Source organism: Atractosteus spatula, chromosome 15 (assembly GCF_055471065.1).
Source record: "Atractosteus spatula isolate fAtrSpa1 chromosome 15, fAtrSpa1.hap1, whole genome shotgun sequence".
NCBI classification, from domain to species: Eukaryota; Metazoa; Chordata; class Actinopteri; order Semionotiformes; family Lepisosteidae; genus Atractosteus; species Atractosteus spatula.
Genome location: NC_142720.1, coordinates 17352644 through 17367346, shown reverse-complemented (window position 1 = coordinate 17367346; position 14703 = coordinate 17352644). Strand labels below are relative to the sequence as shown.

Sequence of the window (14703 nt, the reverse complement as noted above, 5' to 3'; positions counted from 1 at the left end):
AGAGACCTTATCTGAAGCATATCTAAATTAGCATCCTGTGCTTGATATGCAATCTACGAACCCCTGCATACGTATCCTGCCTTACCACACATTTTTGATGTGGTTGATGAGATGAAAAATATATTCTTAGATCAAAACACACTTGTGATTATTTAGCATTACACAGGCATACTTGGATTTGAAGAGCAGCAGAATATATAGAAAGAGAAACGTAACTGTATACATTGTGAAAACAAAAATCTGCTGTTTAAACAAAAGGTTACATAGATCGCAACTGTAGCTTAGAAAGTTGTCTTTATAAAGATCATTTATGGCAATTTACCATATTTGTTTATATATAAAAAAGTATAAATACTGGCCCCAGGAAAGATGGGTGGGAAGACACCACAAGATGTATTTAAGTATCCACCTGTAATCTTTTCAAGGAAAGTACAAACAAAATTGGACCCATTTTTAAATGCACAAATACTAGGAAGGCTGTGTAAATAATTCACATTAGATATAACTCTGAACATTAAGTAGTAGGCATTCTTTCCTTCTCATAACTCTTGCAGAAAGAAAAAGCAAGGAATAAATCTGGATCTGGAAAAACTTAATGTAAATATTTGTTCTATTCAGCGTGGACTGAGAACCTTGATTGACAGACCTGAAGAACCTTGTTTTGGTTTAGAAGATGACGTAATGGGTCGCGCTGATTGGCTGGTGGTGATTTCACAGAAAAAGACACAGGGGATTCTGGGGGAAGGCTTGCGCTTATGCCTCCCCCCTATTCGATCTCTGCTGACTGAAACAAGATGTTTTCAGTACAATCCCCGAGTCGTATTTTGGAGGGCAACGATTTGTATTTCACTCGTTTATAATTCCCACACCCCAAAAAAAAAACAAATTACTCACAAAACAAAAATTGCAAAATAAATCCCAACTTCACATTTAAACCCTTAATTTGGGGGATAAGGTTATGAAACTAACGCGCTACCGTTCACCATGTTGGCTCTTGCATTTCTTCGATTAAAGATGCGAAGCATTCTCAAAGTTTGAGCCACAATGGCGATCGTTTCATAATCACCACTTTTCTGCCGTCGTTTACTTTGCATTAAAAGACCATATAAAGTTTGGTTGCTTGGGGTAAGGACGGCTGAACGACTAACAGGCAAGAAGAACAGCCAATACAAAAACAAGAACAATGCATCGTCATAAGGGAAGGAGTTTCTGATCTGGTCAAACACGGTAGAGTATGTAGGCGGGACAGAGGCGTCATCAACAATAAATGATTGACATATAGTTTGGCCAAAGGAATTTACGCTATTTGACAACAGCCTGCCCTATCAGAGAAGAGTGGAGGATGGGTTTAATTACGTCATGACTGACATTCAAATTTACCAATGAACACTCGAATATGCGAAAGATAATAGCCAATGGGCAACGAGAATGACGGAACGCAACCCTCCCCTCGACGGGGACAGCAGAGCCTGTAGAGAACAGCTCTTCAATGGAGGAAAGAACGTCATCTGCTTCTAGCATTTAATTCAACTTAGTTGTTTGACGTCTGTTTATTTTTGTTTTGTTTCGTGCTCCCGCGTCTTTTACTTATGAATTAATTAGACTGCAGTGGCTGACCGATCGAGCGTTTCAAAATGTTTAAAACTCCACACAACCAGAGCAGAGAACCGTTGAAAAAGGAATTACTCGTGTGAAATTGAATCTTGATTGCATTAGAAAAAAAAAACAACAGTAAGAAAAGCCCATACGTAAAATTACATTAAAACTAAGCGGCAGCCTGGAGTTTGTTTTTGGAAGTGTATCTACTCTATTCCCGAGAACGTAAGTATGGTTTTTTTTTAATGTGGGTATTGTTAATAATTTTCAGCCAAAAGCGATTTCAGTGATATTTAATAACTGAAAACGGTCTTGCCCCCGTTTTAGCCTCTAACATCCGCGTTATTCGTGTTTGAAAAAGGGACAGTCTGCGGTTATTTGTATCATTGTTCTTCTGCTCGTTTTCAAGTGGTGAACTCACAAGATCCGCACACACGCCACAGACAAACAAGTCGGACCTGGCGCGGTAATAGCAGGTTTGTTATGTAATCTCCCATTCTTTATGACTGACGCGAAGGCTTTTGTGTTTACAACCTCAGTTGAAAGGTTATCTGTTGGAATGAGCAGTGCCGTGAAGACGGCACACCACTGACCCGCCGACGGTTCTTGACTCTCTGTTCGCGATGGGGTGGCGCTATATTTGGGTCGAGTGGGGTGCTGGTGTATGTGTGTGTGTGTATGTTAGCGTTGCAAAAAAACGTCACACCACAACAACACACTGGCCGAGTCCAAATCTTTCTCACCGTTTCAAGCCTCAGCCCCCTCTCCCGCTCTCTATAGTTAAACCACTCAAGGTTTAAGCTTCCTAGATGAGCTGAAGTCTTCCATTTGCCCATGTTTATTTGTTTGATAGACTAGCAGCTTTTCTTGTGGCTTGGAAATAAATCACTGCTTTAGTGAATAAAAGCAAGGCCGCGACGGTCTTTAAGGTTTGGTTGATTCAAGATTGTATCAGGTTTCTCTTACATGTTTTAATATTATTTTATACCAGCTGATGGATGTGCTTTAGGAGGCGTGTTAAAGGTGGCGGGCCTACCGATTAAATTAAAAGGCAGATTTGTAGGGCTTTCATTCAAGTGGTACAGTACATCATATATATGTCAGTGTCTTGAACGTAGCAAGGAAACTTCCAGTCTCTAACACACTAAAATCTAGTGTAAATGGTATTGTTTTGCTGAGAATTTACTAGGTACGTTATATGGGGATGACTTTTGAAGTGTATGCGTTTAGATTTTGTGTGTCCTGAAGGACACATTTCTTGTCCAATCAGATCAACCACAGTGCTTTCTCCATATCATAGTAAGTGGATTAAATAGTATAATATGAGCACGTTTTTTGGTTTGTGAAGTCCAAGATACCAAACACTTGTCAAATCTAACACCTTATTTAGGTTTTAGATTTTTTTTCTGGAACAACAACAGTATACCATTGAATAATTTTCTTTTTAATGATTGGATATTATTCTTAATATATTCCCGAAGGTTTTAATATGTTTACTATAAAAATTGTGATCCGAGCTACTGCAACAGATATTTGGGCATGTAGTGCTTTTATCCTCCATTCTCTTCATTAAGTTAATGTGATTAAAATTGCTAGTGTATGGTCTTCAGTGTTTGTTGTACTCATAATTTTAATAATTACGTCAGGACATGATAGACAGCAGAAAAAGGAATGATCGTTATCGCACCAACTCCAGCTTTGATTTGCTGTGTTTTCTGTCCTCTTAGTAATTCGCAGTGTTTTTGTTTGGCTCTTTATTTTGCACATTGATGATGGCTTGCCAAATAAGTGCATCTTTAGGGGCTTTTCCCAAACACACCACAAGAGAAACTGAAAGTTCCTGCTGTCATTTCCTTTTTCTTTCTTGGTGTGAATAATAGAATCGAAGATGCTCTCGGCCAGTGGTCCCCAATTCTGGTCCTGAAGGAACACTGTCCCTTCTGCCCTTTTCTCCAGCCATTTTCTTTTTGGAACATATTTGCAATTTTCTTTAAGCTCTTAAAAGTTCAGATTTGATTTGTAATGGGTAGCGACCGTGTGCCAGTTTTTTGTTTTTGCATTGCAGAATAGTCTTCATTTAGGCATCTAAAGATATTAAGGAAAAAAAATGTTGATGGTGGGAGTGTCTGATGGTGTCATCCCCACCTGTGTCTGTTCATCCTTAGTCCATTAATAAGAGCTGTTTAGTCACAAATAACGGCAAGCATGTCGAGGTGATGCGGCACCAAGTTCTGTACGCAGGCGTTGCTGGGAACGGTACCCTTGAACTTGGGTATTTTTATCACGCGGGGTTGACCAAAAAACAGGCTCAATCAGTTTGAACAGGCAAGCAGATCAGTTAAGTCATCTACAAGCAAAGAAGATAGAGAGCTCAGCTGGGGAGAAAGCCGTCCGACCTTGTTCCTCCAGGGCCAGAACTGAGAACCTCGGCTCTCAGCAGTGGCAGTGACTGTAGGCAGGCATCTTTGGCCACCAAAAATAGGAAGCGGGCTTTCTCCTGGTGGCCTTGACTTGTAGTTGCTCAGTTGTTTGAGAGAACATTGATGATTGGTGATTGAAAGTGGCAGCTTAAAAGAAGAGACGAGACCACGTGTGGGAACGAAAATAACCAGTAAAGGAGGGGTGGGGCTGAAATCAGATGAGACAGTTGATCTTTAAATAGATGTCATGTATCTACTTTCAACTGATTAATAAAATGCCCTTTAATTTTGACGTTTATTGCTTAGTCCTACTAAACAATAAGTTTAGAGGTAAGAAAAGAGGGTGGGGGTAAAAGGATTCTTGAGGGTCTGGGGCGGCAGTTATGTTCTCTTCAGGATGGAGGGAGGCCTGCTGTGTTCTTGCTGCCACACTGGGGATGTGGTGTTGCTGTGGGGATGGATGTCCAGCTGGGCACTTTGGAGTGAAAACAGAAGGAGTTCAGAAGGATGGTGGAACGTGTGAGAAAGCTGGGGTTCATACCCCTGGTCTTGGAGATCCACACACCTGGATTCTCAGTTACATCATTGAATCTTTAATTGGCATAATAGGGTGTAATTGAACTCTTTAATTGTTTTCAGTTTCCTAATGGTGTACCATTTAACTTGCATTTCATGGGACATCTTGAGCATTTGAGTTGATAATGCACTTGTAGAGGATCCAATCAAGTACTTTCATTTAGGCTTCCATTAACAAAAAGAGAGGGTCATACGGACTCACAGAGTTCCTGGTTTTCACTGCGTCTGAGCTCTTTACTTAAATCAGGGGTTCCATCCCAAATCCCAGTCCTAGTGGACCACACACCTGCTGGTTTTCATTCCAGCCCACCTTGAATGTTTAGTCAAAGCCTTAACTGATTTGCAATTGGAATTTTACCTATGTAATGCGATCGTTAAAAGGTAATGTCAAACACATTTAAGAGATGAAAACAGTGCTATTAATTCTATTACAAATACATTAAATCAATACTACAGTTGTGCACCTGAGAGCTTGGCTGGGACAGAAACCAGCAGGTGTGTGGGCCTCTGGGACCAGGATTGGGAGCCCTTGACGTAAATGAATCTTTTAATCCAACCTCTGAGTTGCTTGGTTAGAACCTTTACTTTACAAGGCAGCCTCCTGCATGTTTAGGAGCTGGAAACAGAGTTCAGATTAAAACTATTATTGGGTCTTTTAGGGGTAATTATTTGAATGGTCAAAAGGTGGAACAAAAAACAGCAGGTATGTGTGTCTCTAGGGATTCCCATTCCTGCTCCTGGTGTAAAAGGATTACATGTATTTTCTTTTTTAAAATGAAAAGCAAAAAAACCCTAAGTAAATTGAAGTTGGTCATGCCATTTTGTGAGAAGTATGTGGGATTGTGTAGTACCTCTAATCATAATGTTAAATTCAGAGCTGTCTTGAAGATCAGACAGGGTATAATGAAGTAATGATAATCAGAAATGTTGAATATTGTTTAATGTAGTAGTTTTAGAAGCTAGGTGTAACCTTTTCCTTCATTAAGATCCTTTGTATATATTATAGTGAGAGAATGATTGATGCATATCTTTTTTAGTCATGAATGGAGTTGGTACTTAATTTTATAAGGGCATACAGTTCTTTGTTGGCATAGAGTTTTAACTGAGATGCACTGTGGTGATTGAAATGAATTAAAAGACTTGTCTGTAACAACACCTACTCGGGATGTCAACTACTACATGGCAGAAAAAAATTCTGGCTTCATTATTTGCTAACTAATTTTATTACAAACACAGCTATGTCTGCTTATCCTTATCATCTTATCCTTTAAAGTTGTACAGTAGCTTTGTTGTTTATGGGAAACCTGAGAAATGTTTATGCACTGCGGTCATACAGCATAATGCATTATACTGATTTTTATAGCCACATCTTTACTGTCCACTAAAGGCCTTTCTGTGTTGGTTAACAAAACTAAAACTTAGTTTCATATACACACGGCTTTTTAAACGGTAGCTGTGATGAAGTTAGAAAATATTGTTATAGCCATAAACATTACATAAGACCTTTATGCATTACTGAAGAACACATGCTACAAAGGTTACATGGAGTTTGTCTGTTGTCAATTACAGAGGTAAGGATTGCGTCCCCAGTGTCAACTGAAATGGTCTGAATTTCCCGTTTTCCCATTTCTTAGTTTCTTCAAATGTGCCAGAAAATACCAAGAACAGACCATTTGTCTTCAGTGATACACAACATGATATAAAATAAGACTTCCACACACATTCTGTCTTCGGGGGGCCTCCTGAGTGGCTCAGAGCTTAACGATACTCACCTGAGTGCAGGATGAGTTCTGCGATCAGGGGTTCTAGCCGACTGTGACTGGGACTCTCCGAGCTGTGGCGTCGCCTGCGTCGCCCCGTGTGTCTGCAGGCTTGCGGCGCCGCTGTGCGGCCCGTGACATGTTGAGAGGCTAGTGGCTTGAAGGCGGGTGGGTGGGCGCAGCCTGCCTGCACTTCCTCATTCTCTCCTGTGTGCTGTGTTTGGTCACAGGGCTCGTCGCTATGAGCTGAGACTTGAAAGGCACGTCTTTGGCTTTTACAAAATAAGTCAATTCTGAATTTCAGAACAAAATCTATATGTTTGTTCCCTGTTTGTGGCTGTAATAGGACTTTCTCTTTTCCCCTGATATCTCCTTGAGTGGATCAGGCCTTTTCTTCTCTGATGCTCCATTAACACTTGAGATCCTGGCTGTTGTTGAAACAGCTGGTGTACTGTGACTGTGGTAAATGCTTCCCAAGTAATTCTGCAATGACTATGGGTAGTTCGTCCTCAAATCCAATTTTGGCTTTACCAGAATGTAACCATGGCCTTTTAAGAGATTATGAAGAGTGCTCTGTATGTACAAAAACATCAAATACAAAATATTTTTGTTTTATTGCCAATGTGTGCTTTATTCTGCTTTGTAATTCTTGGTTTTCCATTTCTGAGTTGATTGCAGTTTTCTGAGGGATTCATTTGCTGATTTTTGATTTATTAGAAGTTATTTAGATTCTGCGCTCTTCTGCTGTGCTATTAAGACACATGCGCGTAAAAGGAGTTATGAACTGAGAATTGTATTTGGGCACAAAGTGTTTATTTAGTTGCTAACAACCTGTTTTATCTAAGATCTTCATGTCTTTTTTCAGTGTTCAGGTTAATGAGTTTGACTTAGTATTTGATGATTTGTACAGTAGACTCTGCATTGAATTCAACATAGAAGACATTTGGCCTTTAGGCTCCATAACACTGAATGTGTAAGACAGCATCATCCTTATTGCATGAATGTCCATTAATTCTGTTTTACACTATATTGTCTTTAATTTGTATGTTTTAAAGTTTGCTACTTTGATATCTAGAACAGTGCTGATACTTTTTTTAGGTGTGTCTAGTCACATCTAAATTTTTAACAGGCTGTGACTGGTGTCTTTTTTGACAAACATCTAGAATGTTTTCTTAGTGTATGGATGACATCAGGTTACAGGATATGTATGATTAATTTCATATCTTGGTGTTATTTTTCTGTATTTGCAAGCAATAAAATTAAATTCTAGTTTAGAGGACGAATTATATAATGTATTTTACTATAGAGTGAAATATTGTATGTCTGCAGTAATTTCATTCATTGGTTTGGAAACCTCATTAAATTACTTTCTATATGTAGTACATGAACTTCAACTTCTGCCTTTCTCATATATGAACTGGTCCAGTTTGCTTTCCATTTGTGATCTGTTGTCAATTTTGCTAGATTTACTTCACTAGAGATGAGAATCCACATCGACATATTGAACGCAAGTTTAGGTAGATTATAAAAATCTCCTGTGTTAGTGAACCGGCTGAGATAATATAATATGTATGAGATGAAGGCGGCTGTGCCGTCATTTGTTAACATTCTTAAAAGCTCAAGGAGCATGGTGAGCTTGGCATTGAGTGTGTACTCTCCAGAGTTAGATATGGGCAGGACAAGCTTTTGCTTCTTTACAGAACAACAAATGAATCATTCATTTAATTCTTTTAATTAAAGATTTCTACATTTCACGTATTGGCTGGTTCTAGAGTTTCTTCTTTCAGAGTCAGGAATATTAACTTTTCCTTAATTTGTATAAACATTTGGATTATTGTTTTTCAATGCTCCACCCCTACCTGGAGTAAATGGCAAGAACGATTCAATTGAATTTTGGCTTTTCAGTCTAGTTTCAACCGGATCACTTGGATTTGGGAGACTAACATCAATTGAATCCTGTGGATCCCCGTGGGCGTTATGGAATGGTGCCTTTAAAAACAGACAGAGTAATCAGTAGGGAATAGATACATTTGGGAGACTGTGGCTGGTTGCTCTTATTGTCATCACACATCCTTCTGTGGAGGTCACTGAACCAGGTAGACTTGTCTTATTTTACCCTGGCTGAGAGCCACAACTTGTCTCATGTGATCCCAAATTCAAGTCTGAATCTTCCTAAAGGAGAAAAACCAGACCTACTGGTAGCAGATCTAGCTAGTGTGTATCAACATATGCTTACACTCATGGTTAGTATGTTTGCCAATATTAACAGAAACCTCAGTTTTTCTGAATGGTCTGTTAACAGGAAAACATGAGCCCCATCAAGTAAATGAATCGGAATTACCTGGTCATATTTGTTCAAAACGAGGTGTAAAATGGTTTCTCTGCCCCTCTGAAGTAATGAAGGTCATACTGTCCACTGTACAGTTCTGAATCTCGGGGCCATGTTTTCTATGTCTCCTAACATTATAAACAGCTGTACTCTGAGAGCATGATGAAATGGGTCCAATTTAACATTTCTGCAGAGCTCTTAAGTTGTTAATGTTTAAAAAAGGAATGGCTAGCCTTCTACATTGTAGCCCTGTACAAATGGTCCTCAAGCCTCAAGCCATGTGCTCGACCATGTGCAGGTAATTATATAAAAAGCTACAAGTCCCTGGGAGACCATTTTTATGCAGGAGCCTCAGACTATGCAAGAAGATTGAAAAAAATCTGAATCTGTACTTTTACAAGTTAAAAAGTTCACTTTTATGTAATGTCAGCTTTGTTTTGTTCAAATAAAAAGAGTGTTGATTGCAAAAAAAAAATTAAGGATTGATTTAAATGTTTTAGAAATTGCCCAAAAGGGTATGGTACTTTCTGCTTCTATTTAATACGTTGTGTTGCTGGAATATGTGGATCATGCTTTTCATGCATTTGACAGTTTCATTGTCATTGACTTCAAAGATATCTGAAAGCTTTATAATATTAATTGCAGTAAGCATCAAGTACATACTGCTTTGTGTATCGGCTAATGTGGTTTATCCTTGCACTAGCAGAATCTTGCTAATTTGAAACAATGTCAAATGTCTAATGTTTCTCTTTTAGTAATATCTTGGTGCTAGTGGATTGTTTCGTTTTAAAGTTAGCTCGTCTCTAAATCTGGTTTGAAGTTAAACTAAAAGACTGAAATTCATATGGAAACCTTTTCAGACTTTTCTGTATTTATGATAAAAACAAGCATTAAAATGGTTAGGCTTACCATTAAAATTGAACATCTTCTACCAGATACTGTTTTAAAGAAGTTCTGAATTTCAGTTATTTAATTTTCTTTGCTTCATCACAAGTTAATATTTGGAATGTAAATGACTTACTGAATGGCAATAACTATTTTACATATTTCACTTGTGACCTTTACAGCGATATTAAAACTGTAGCAAACCACAAAGACTGTTTGCTGAAGTGTTCTTGTCAGATGATTACATTGTATGAGAAGTTTGTTTTTCTTCACAGTTGTGGTAAACTGTTCACATGTAAATGTTTAATCTGGGAAAAGGCCACATTGAAAGTGTAGCAGGCAAAGAAATGTTTAAATGCGAAGTTTAAGATCATTGGCATTTAAAACACATTTCTGCAAAGGCCTGTGTAACCTCCAAATGTATTTCTGGGTTTTTGCAATGCACTCATTTACAAAATTGGGATTAAGATTACATTCTAAGAATGCAGTTATGTTTTTTAGCTAAAGGTCAGTACACTTGCATGAACCTAGACCTGAATCTGTCTCTCTAGAGCAAAGAAGGTTCTTCTGTAACTGGAAGCCTTTATAACAATATTATAGATTATATGGAATCTTCAGTCAATGTTCATTAAAGTACTAGAGGAACAGGAAAAAACAGCAGTTCTCATTTTGTTATGCTCCCCCTATCCAAAGTTGAATCAATTTAACTTTGAGCTTGGATATTTTTATTGCTGAACTAATTAGCAGGCTTTTTGCAGCCATTTGTGATGTGGTTAAGGGAGAATGGTGTAACAGGCCTTTAAAATCTTCTTGTATCTGAATCATGGGTCAGACTCTTTGAAAAAAGCAGTTAGCATCTGTAAGAACAGGAAGAGATAACTTGTGGGTTAACAGCTATTTTCTTGCTTAATGAACAGAATGGTGGAGCAGGATGGATTTCAGCTCCTAGTCTCTCAGGAGTCAACAATATAGAATGGTTGATTCCAAGTGCCATTCTTGGACAAGAAACTATTAAATGTCTTTTGTGTTTTTTTGGGCTGTTTTGTAAGTCATTCAATTAGATTTGAAAAAGAATCAGGTTTTTGAGAAATGTTTCTCTTCTGTCTTTAATTTTATAGCTTTGATCATTGCTGCTTATTTTTCTATGCTTTAGAAGGTCTAGAGATAAGTCTAGTGTAAAAAATCATTTTCCTAGAGCAGGCCAGCTCAACTCCTCACAATCTGAACTCGACCTGTGCCTTAAGAATTCGTTTATGCAGCATCGATCACTGGGACTTGCTGGACATCTGTGAGGTCTGCAGTGCTGTCAGGGAGAGCTGTGTCACTCCAGGTAAAGCTGACACTCTCGTAAGCATTGTGAAATAAATAATGGCAAATGGCATCTACAAGGCCCTCACCCACTCCCACCTCTTCCACACTGGCACATGGGTTATAAAACAAGTGAGTTAACAATAGCTTCAAACGATAGATATGAAAGAAAAAGATTGAGCTTTCCAAATTTTAAAAAGGATGAAATGATGTCCTGAAATAACTGAATGATCAATCATCTTTTCTACCTAGGTTGTCATACTTTTAGGACAGTCCCTTTAACTGCCCTCCTTACGTTTACTGCTTTAGAACTGGAGCCTTGTCACCTTGTCATAACAGTTGAGAGCTTTTCAGTTGCTTGCTTTCTAGTACTTCTGACCTTCATAACCACTTTTTCAAGCCGCGGTCTAGGACGAGGGCATTTTGGCTTGCAGTTTGAATAAGCAGTTCACACTGTCATGTGATGTAGCCTTGGCAGGACAACTCCTAGTTTCCTGGACACTGGCGGATACAGTTTAGACCAGTCTTATTAATATTTGTCCCTACAGCTATCAAAAGCAAGCTGTCTGAACTTTTATGCTTCTGTTATGTACTTTATCTAAACTGTTCTCCATTTTTATGTGACCAGTTTTATATGAGTGCTCATGACAGCTGTCACACCCACAGCCTTGTTGTCGTCAGGGTAGGTTGTTCTTGCCTCCTTGGGCAGTAGTAACCCTATGCCCACCTTGGAATGGAAGTCCTGTGCAGAAATGTGGTGATGCCAAGCTCAGCCATGGCTGTCTGTGTCAAGAGTCTTGGTCAAGAGTGAAGCAGCCTGAGTTGGGGTTTTTTTCTGCGTAAGACTACCTCCTAGAAGGCAGAAAAAATACTTTTCAACAAGGTGGCCATCCATTGTGTGTTCACAGTGAAGCATGCTAGAAATGTGTGTTTGACAAAAAACTAAATCAGAGATTGACAAGCAGGACTGCACTTTGCCTTTCTAGGGATTGTAGCAATAAAGCACATTACTTGTTTTGGCAGTCACAGCTTAACATGTGCAATGTACACAGAACCACTGAGGCAGGTTAATTGCTGAACAAGGCTGAGTCACCCCTGAACCCCAGACCTGTTGGGGCTGGAGCTACATGTGTGAATTTAGCTGGCATACTGCAAACCCTTGTTTGGCTTGAACTTCCCTGCCATTGGAATGCTGCAGATATCCCCACGGAATTTTGTTAATCCTTTTAGGTGCTTCTTTTCCTTGGCAGGATACCAGGCCTGGACCCTTCCAGTACAAGAGAGACCACTATATAGGACAGTTACAGATGCGTGTTGCTTTACAGTCAGCATTTGTGGACTTGCTTTAGACTCTACACTCTTCTGTATCTTCTGCATCTGCTGTTCATTCAAAGAAATGAAATCTAGCTTGTGCCTTTTCAGTGTCTGCCTTTGCTCTTGAAGGTTGTCTCATAGGAATAACACTAGATTGCCCTATTACAGTTTCTGATGCTTGACCAGCAGCACGGATATCTGTCAGAGGCCTACTTTTTATTTATTTAACTCCCATCTGCGTCCATATGCTCAATATGCATTCTGTCAGGGAGAGGTAAAGCTATTGCTGAAGACTAAATATAGGAAATACAGCTCAGCAGGATATTGTTTTCACTGTGCTTGTTGCATTAGCTGCCACTGTCCACGGCATCAACATTATGATTTAAGGTTTACCGTATAAGCAGTCCTAGAAATCTGTTCCAAGGCTGGGTGAAAACTGAGACCTGTACATTGCACTTTGTTTTCAGAAATTATTCTTATGGATATATCTAGCTGTGGTTAACGTTTTGATGTAATCAAATGCAAAAACTGTATAGGCATGGTCAGGTGTTTTCTCTTGTCCTCAAACCTGTGTAATAAGCCCCATTTTGCTCTTTTTTGTTTTGCCCGATGTTCCTTTTTCATATGTTATTTCATATTCTAAACCATTGTCAAAAACCTTTCTAGGCAAACATTATTTTTCTCACTTTCTGGTACTTCAAGCCTAATATCGAAGGACGGAAGAACGGATTCAAATAAGAGGAAGCTGTTCAAACCATCGTGAAAATCAGAAGTTCCTCACCACAAAACAAATATCCAGCAATTACCTGAAATCTTTAGTATTTTAAGCGCTGGCGAAGAAGGAGGCCCGGTGGTGAGAGTGAAACACTTCTCAAAGGGCACTAAGTGTAAATTTCTTATTATAAGTCTTCTACTGGCAAGGCGGAAGCGACCTCTTGTAGCTCAGTGTCTCCCAGCCTCTTACAGCAATCCCTTTACTGACTGCCTGAACTGTACAGTTAACAGCCCCTCAATAACAGTCTGCCTGGGGTCGTTGTGTCCAAATGCCCGAGTATTCAAAGTCATAGTTACTAATTTCAAGCAGACAAAATGTGCAAGGTGCTTTAAGTGAAGAATAAATGAAAAACAAATCCACTAGTGGCAAAATCACAGTGATTGATGGGGAGGTGGGCTCGTTTCATTTCCTAGGTCAGTAGGACTTGGAGGATTGGCTAGGGAAGTATTATATGCAGCAAAGAGCAAGATGGCGTCCTTGCAGAAAAATAAAGCATAGAAATACTTTGACAGGATAAACCGAAGCACTATACTGTGCAGCCTCTGTAGAAGCAATAGTTTAACGCTTATTGACTTTAAACATAAGGATCTGTTACTTGCATGACAATTTTAAAAGTGGAAAATGCAAATAAGGACTTTTTCAATACTGGTTGTTGTTCTGCTCTTGCTGATGAATGATTTACAAAATAAAGCACGTTCTCAAAAACACAGGATGCAAAAGGTGGCACTTTTTTTGTCTTTTGGAATGAAGATAGTTATCTGATTTAAGTTCTGCAATGGTGAAAAATTAAAAATTCATGGATTTTTTTTAATGTTCTGTATGTTAAGATAAAAATGCAGTATTATGTGCGTCTTGTACACATGTACTATTAGAAGATGGATTGCTTCTAATATATTTAAGACCTTATATTATTACTGATTAGATATTCAATTATTTGACATTTTAATTTTAAATACCTAATCTGAAATTCCTAGTCAGGCTAAGTAATTAGAAACTAAAAAAAAATTAACATTCTGCCGAAGCTCAAAAAAGAAAAAAAAATTGAATTTATCTCAAATATTACCAGGAAGCATGTTTTTAAATGCTTTAAACCCTTCCTGGAGTGTAGCATTTCCTGTAGGTCATGGACATTCAAGGGCAGAAATGCAGGGTAGTCAAATCTAAGCATGTGACTAGGTGGTTTGGTCCAGTTCTCCAGACTCGATGTTGGTAACTTTGAGTTAGTGGATTTCAAAAACAAGACCTTATCCCACAGATTGGTACTTCTAGAGATTTACATTACAGCTGACTGCTGTAATGCTCAGTGCTTTTTGTAAAGAATTATTTTTTAATCAGCTGTATGTGATTTTTGAAGCATTAGAATGAGAAAGTTCTCGTAAAATTCTGAACGGGATCTCTCTGGTGCAATACCTGCCTAATATAGTGCTATACATGCCTTGCCTGCTGCTATTTTACAAATACGCATAGGAGTTAATTTTTCTGTCTTACATCCTTAGGACTGGCATGCTGTGTCCTTAAACAAAGATCCAGTGGGAAATCTCTATAGTTCACTTGGACAATGTCTGACTTGTGTAAAATTAGTGCTACTCAATGCCCCTTCGTTATCAGTCCCCTCCAGTCGATCTTCGTGTATGTTGTGATTGCTGATAAGGTTGTTTCTGAGTGTGGACAGTCGCACCAAATTGGGATTTTACATTAAGGTGCTTTGCACTGCTTCAGAAACTGTTGATTTGAATAAGT

At 38.7% G+C, this 14703-nt stretch overlaps 1 protein-coding gene across 4 annotated transcripts in view; it reads left to right on the top strand.

Moving 5' to 3' along the window:
• Positions 1-1433: 1433 nt before the first annotated feature.
• The window catches only part of ppm1ba (protein phosphatase, Mg2+/Mn2+ dependent, 1Ba), a 53034-nt gene continuing 39764 nt past the window's right edge, over positions 1434-14703 (top strand). For 2 of the 4 annotated variants that reach the window (XM_088934285.1, XM_088934282.1), the window contains exon 1: positions 1434-1821. The gene's annotated coding sequence lies outside the window, so the exon portion shown is untranslated. Of the gene's footprint in view, positions 1822-2002; positions 2073-14703 lie in introns of those variants that run through there. The other 2 variants (XM_088934283.1, XM_088934286.1) reach the window with 2 other exon arrangements.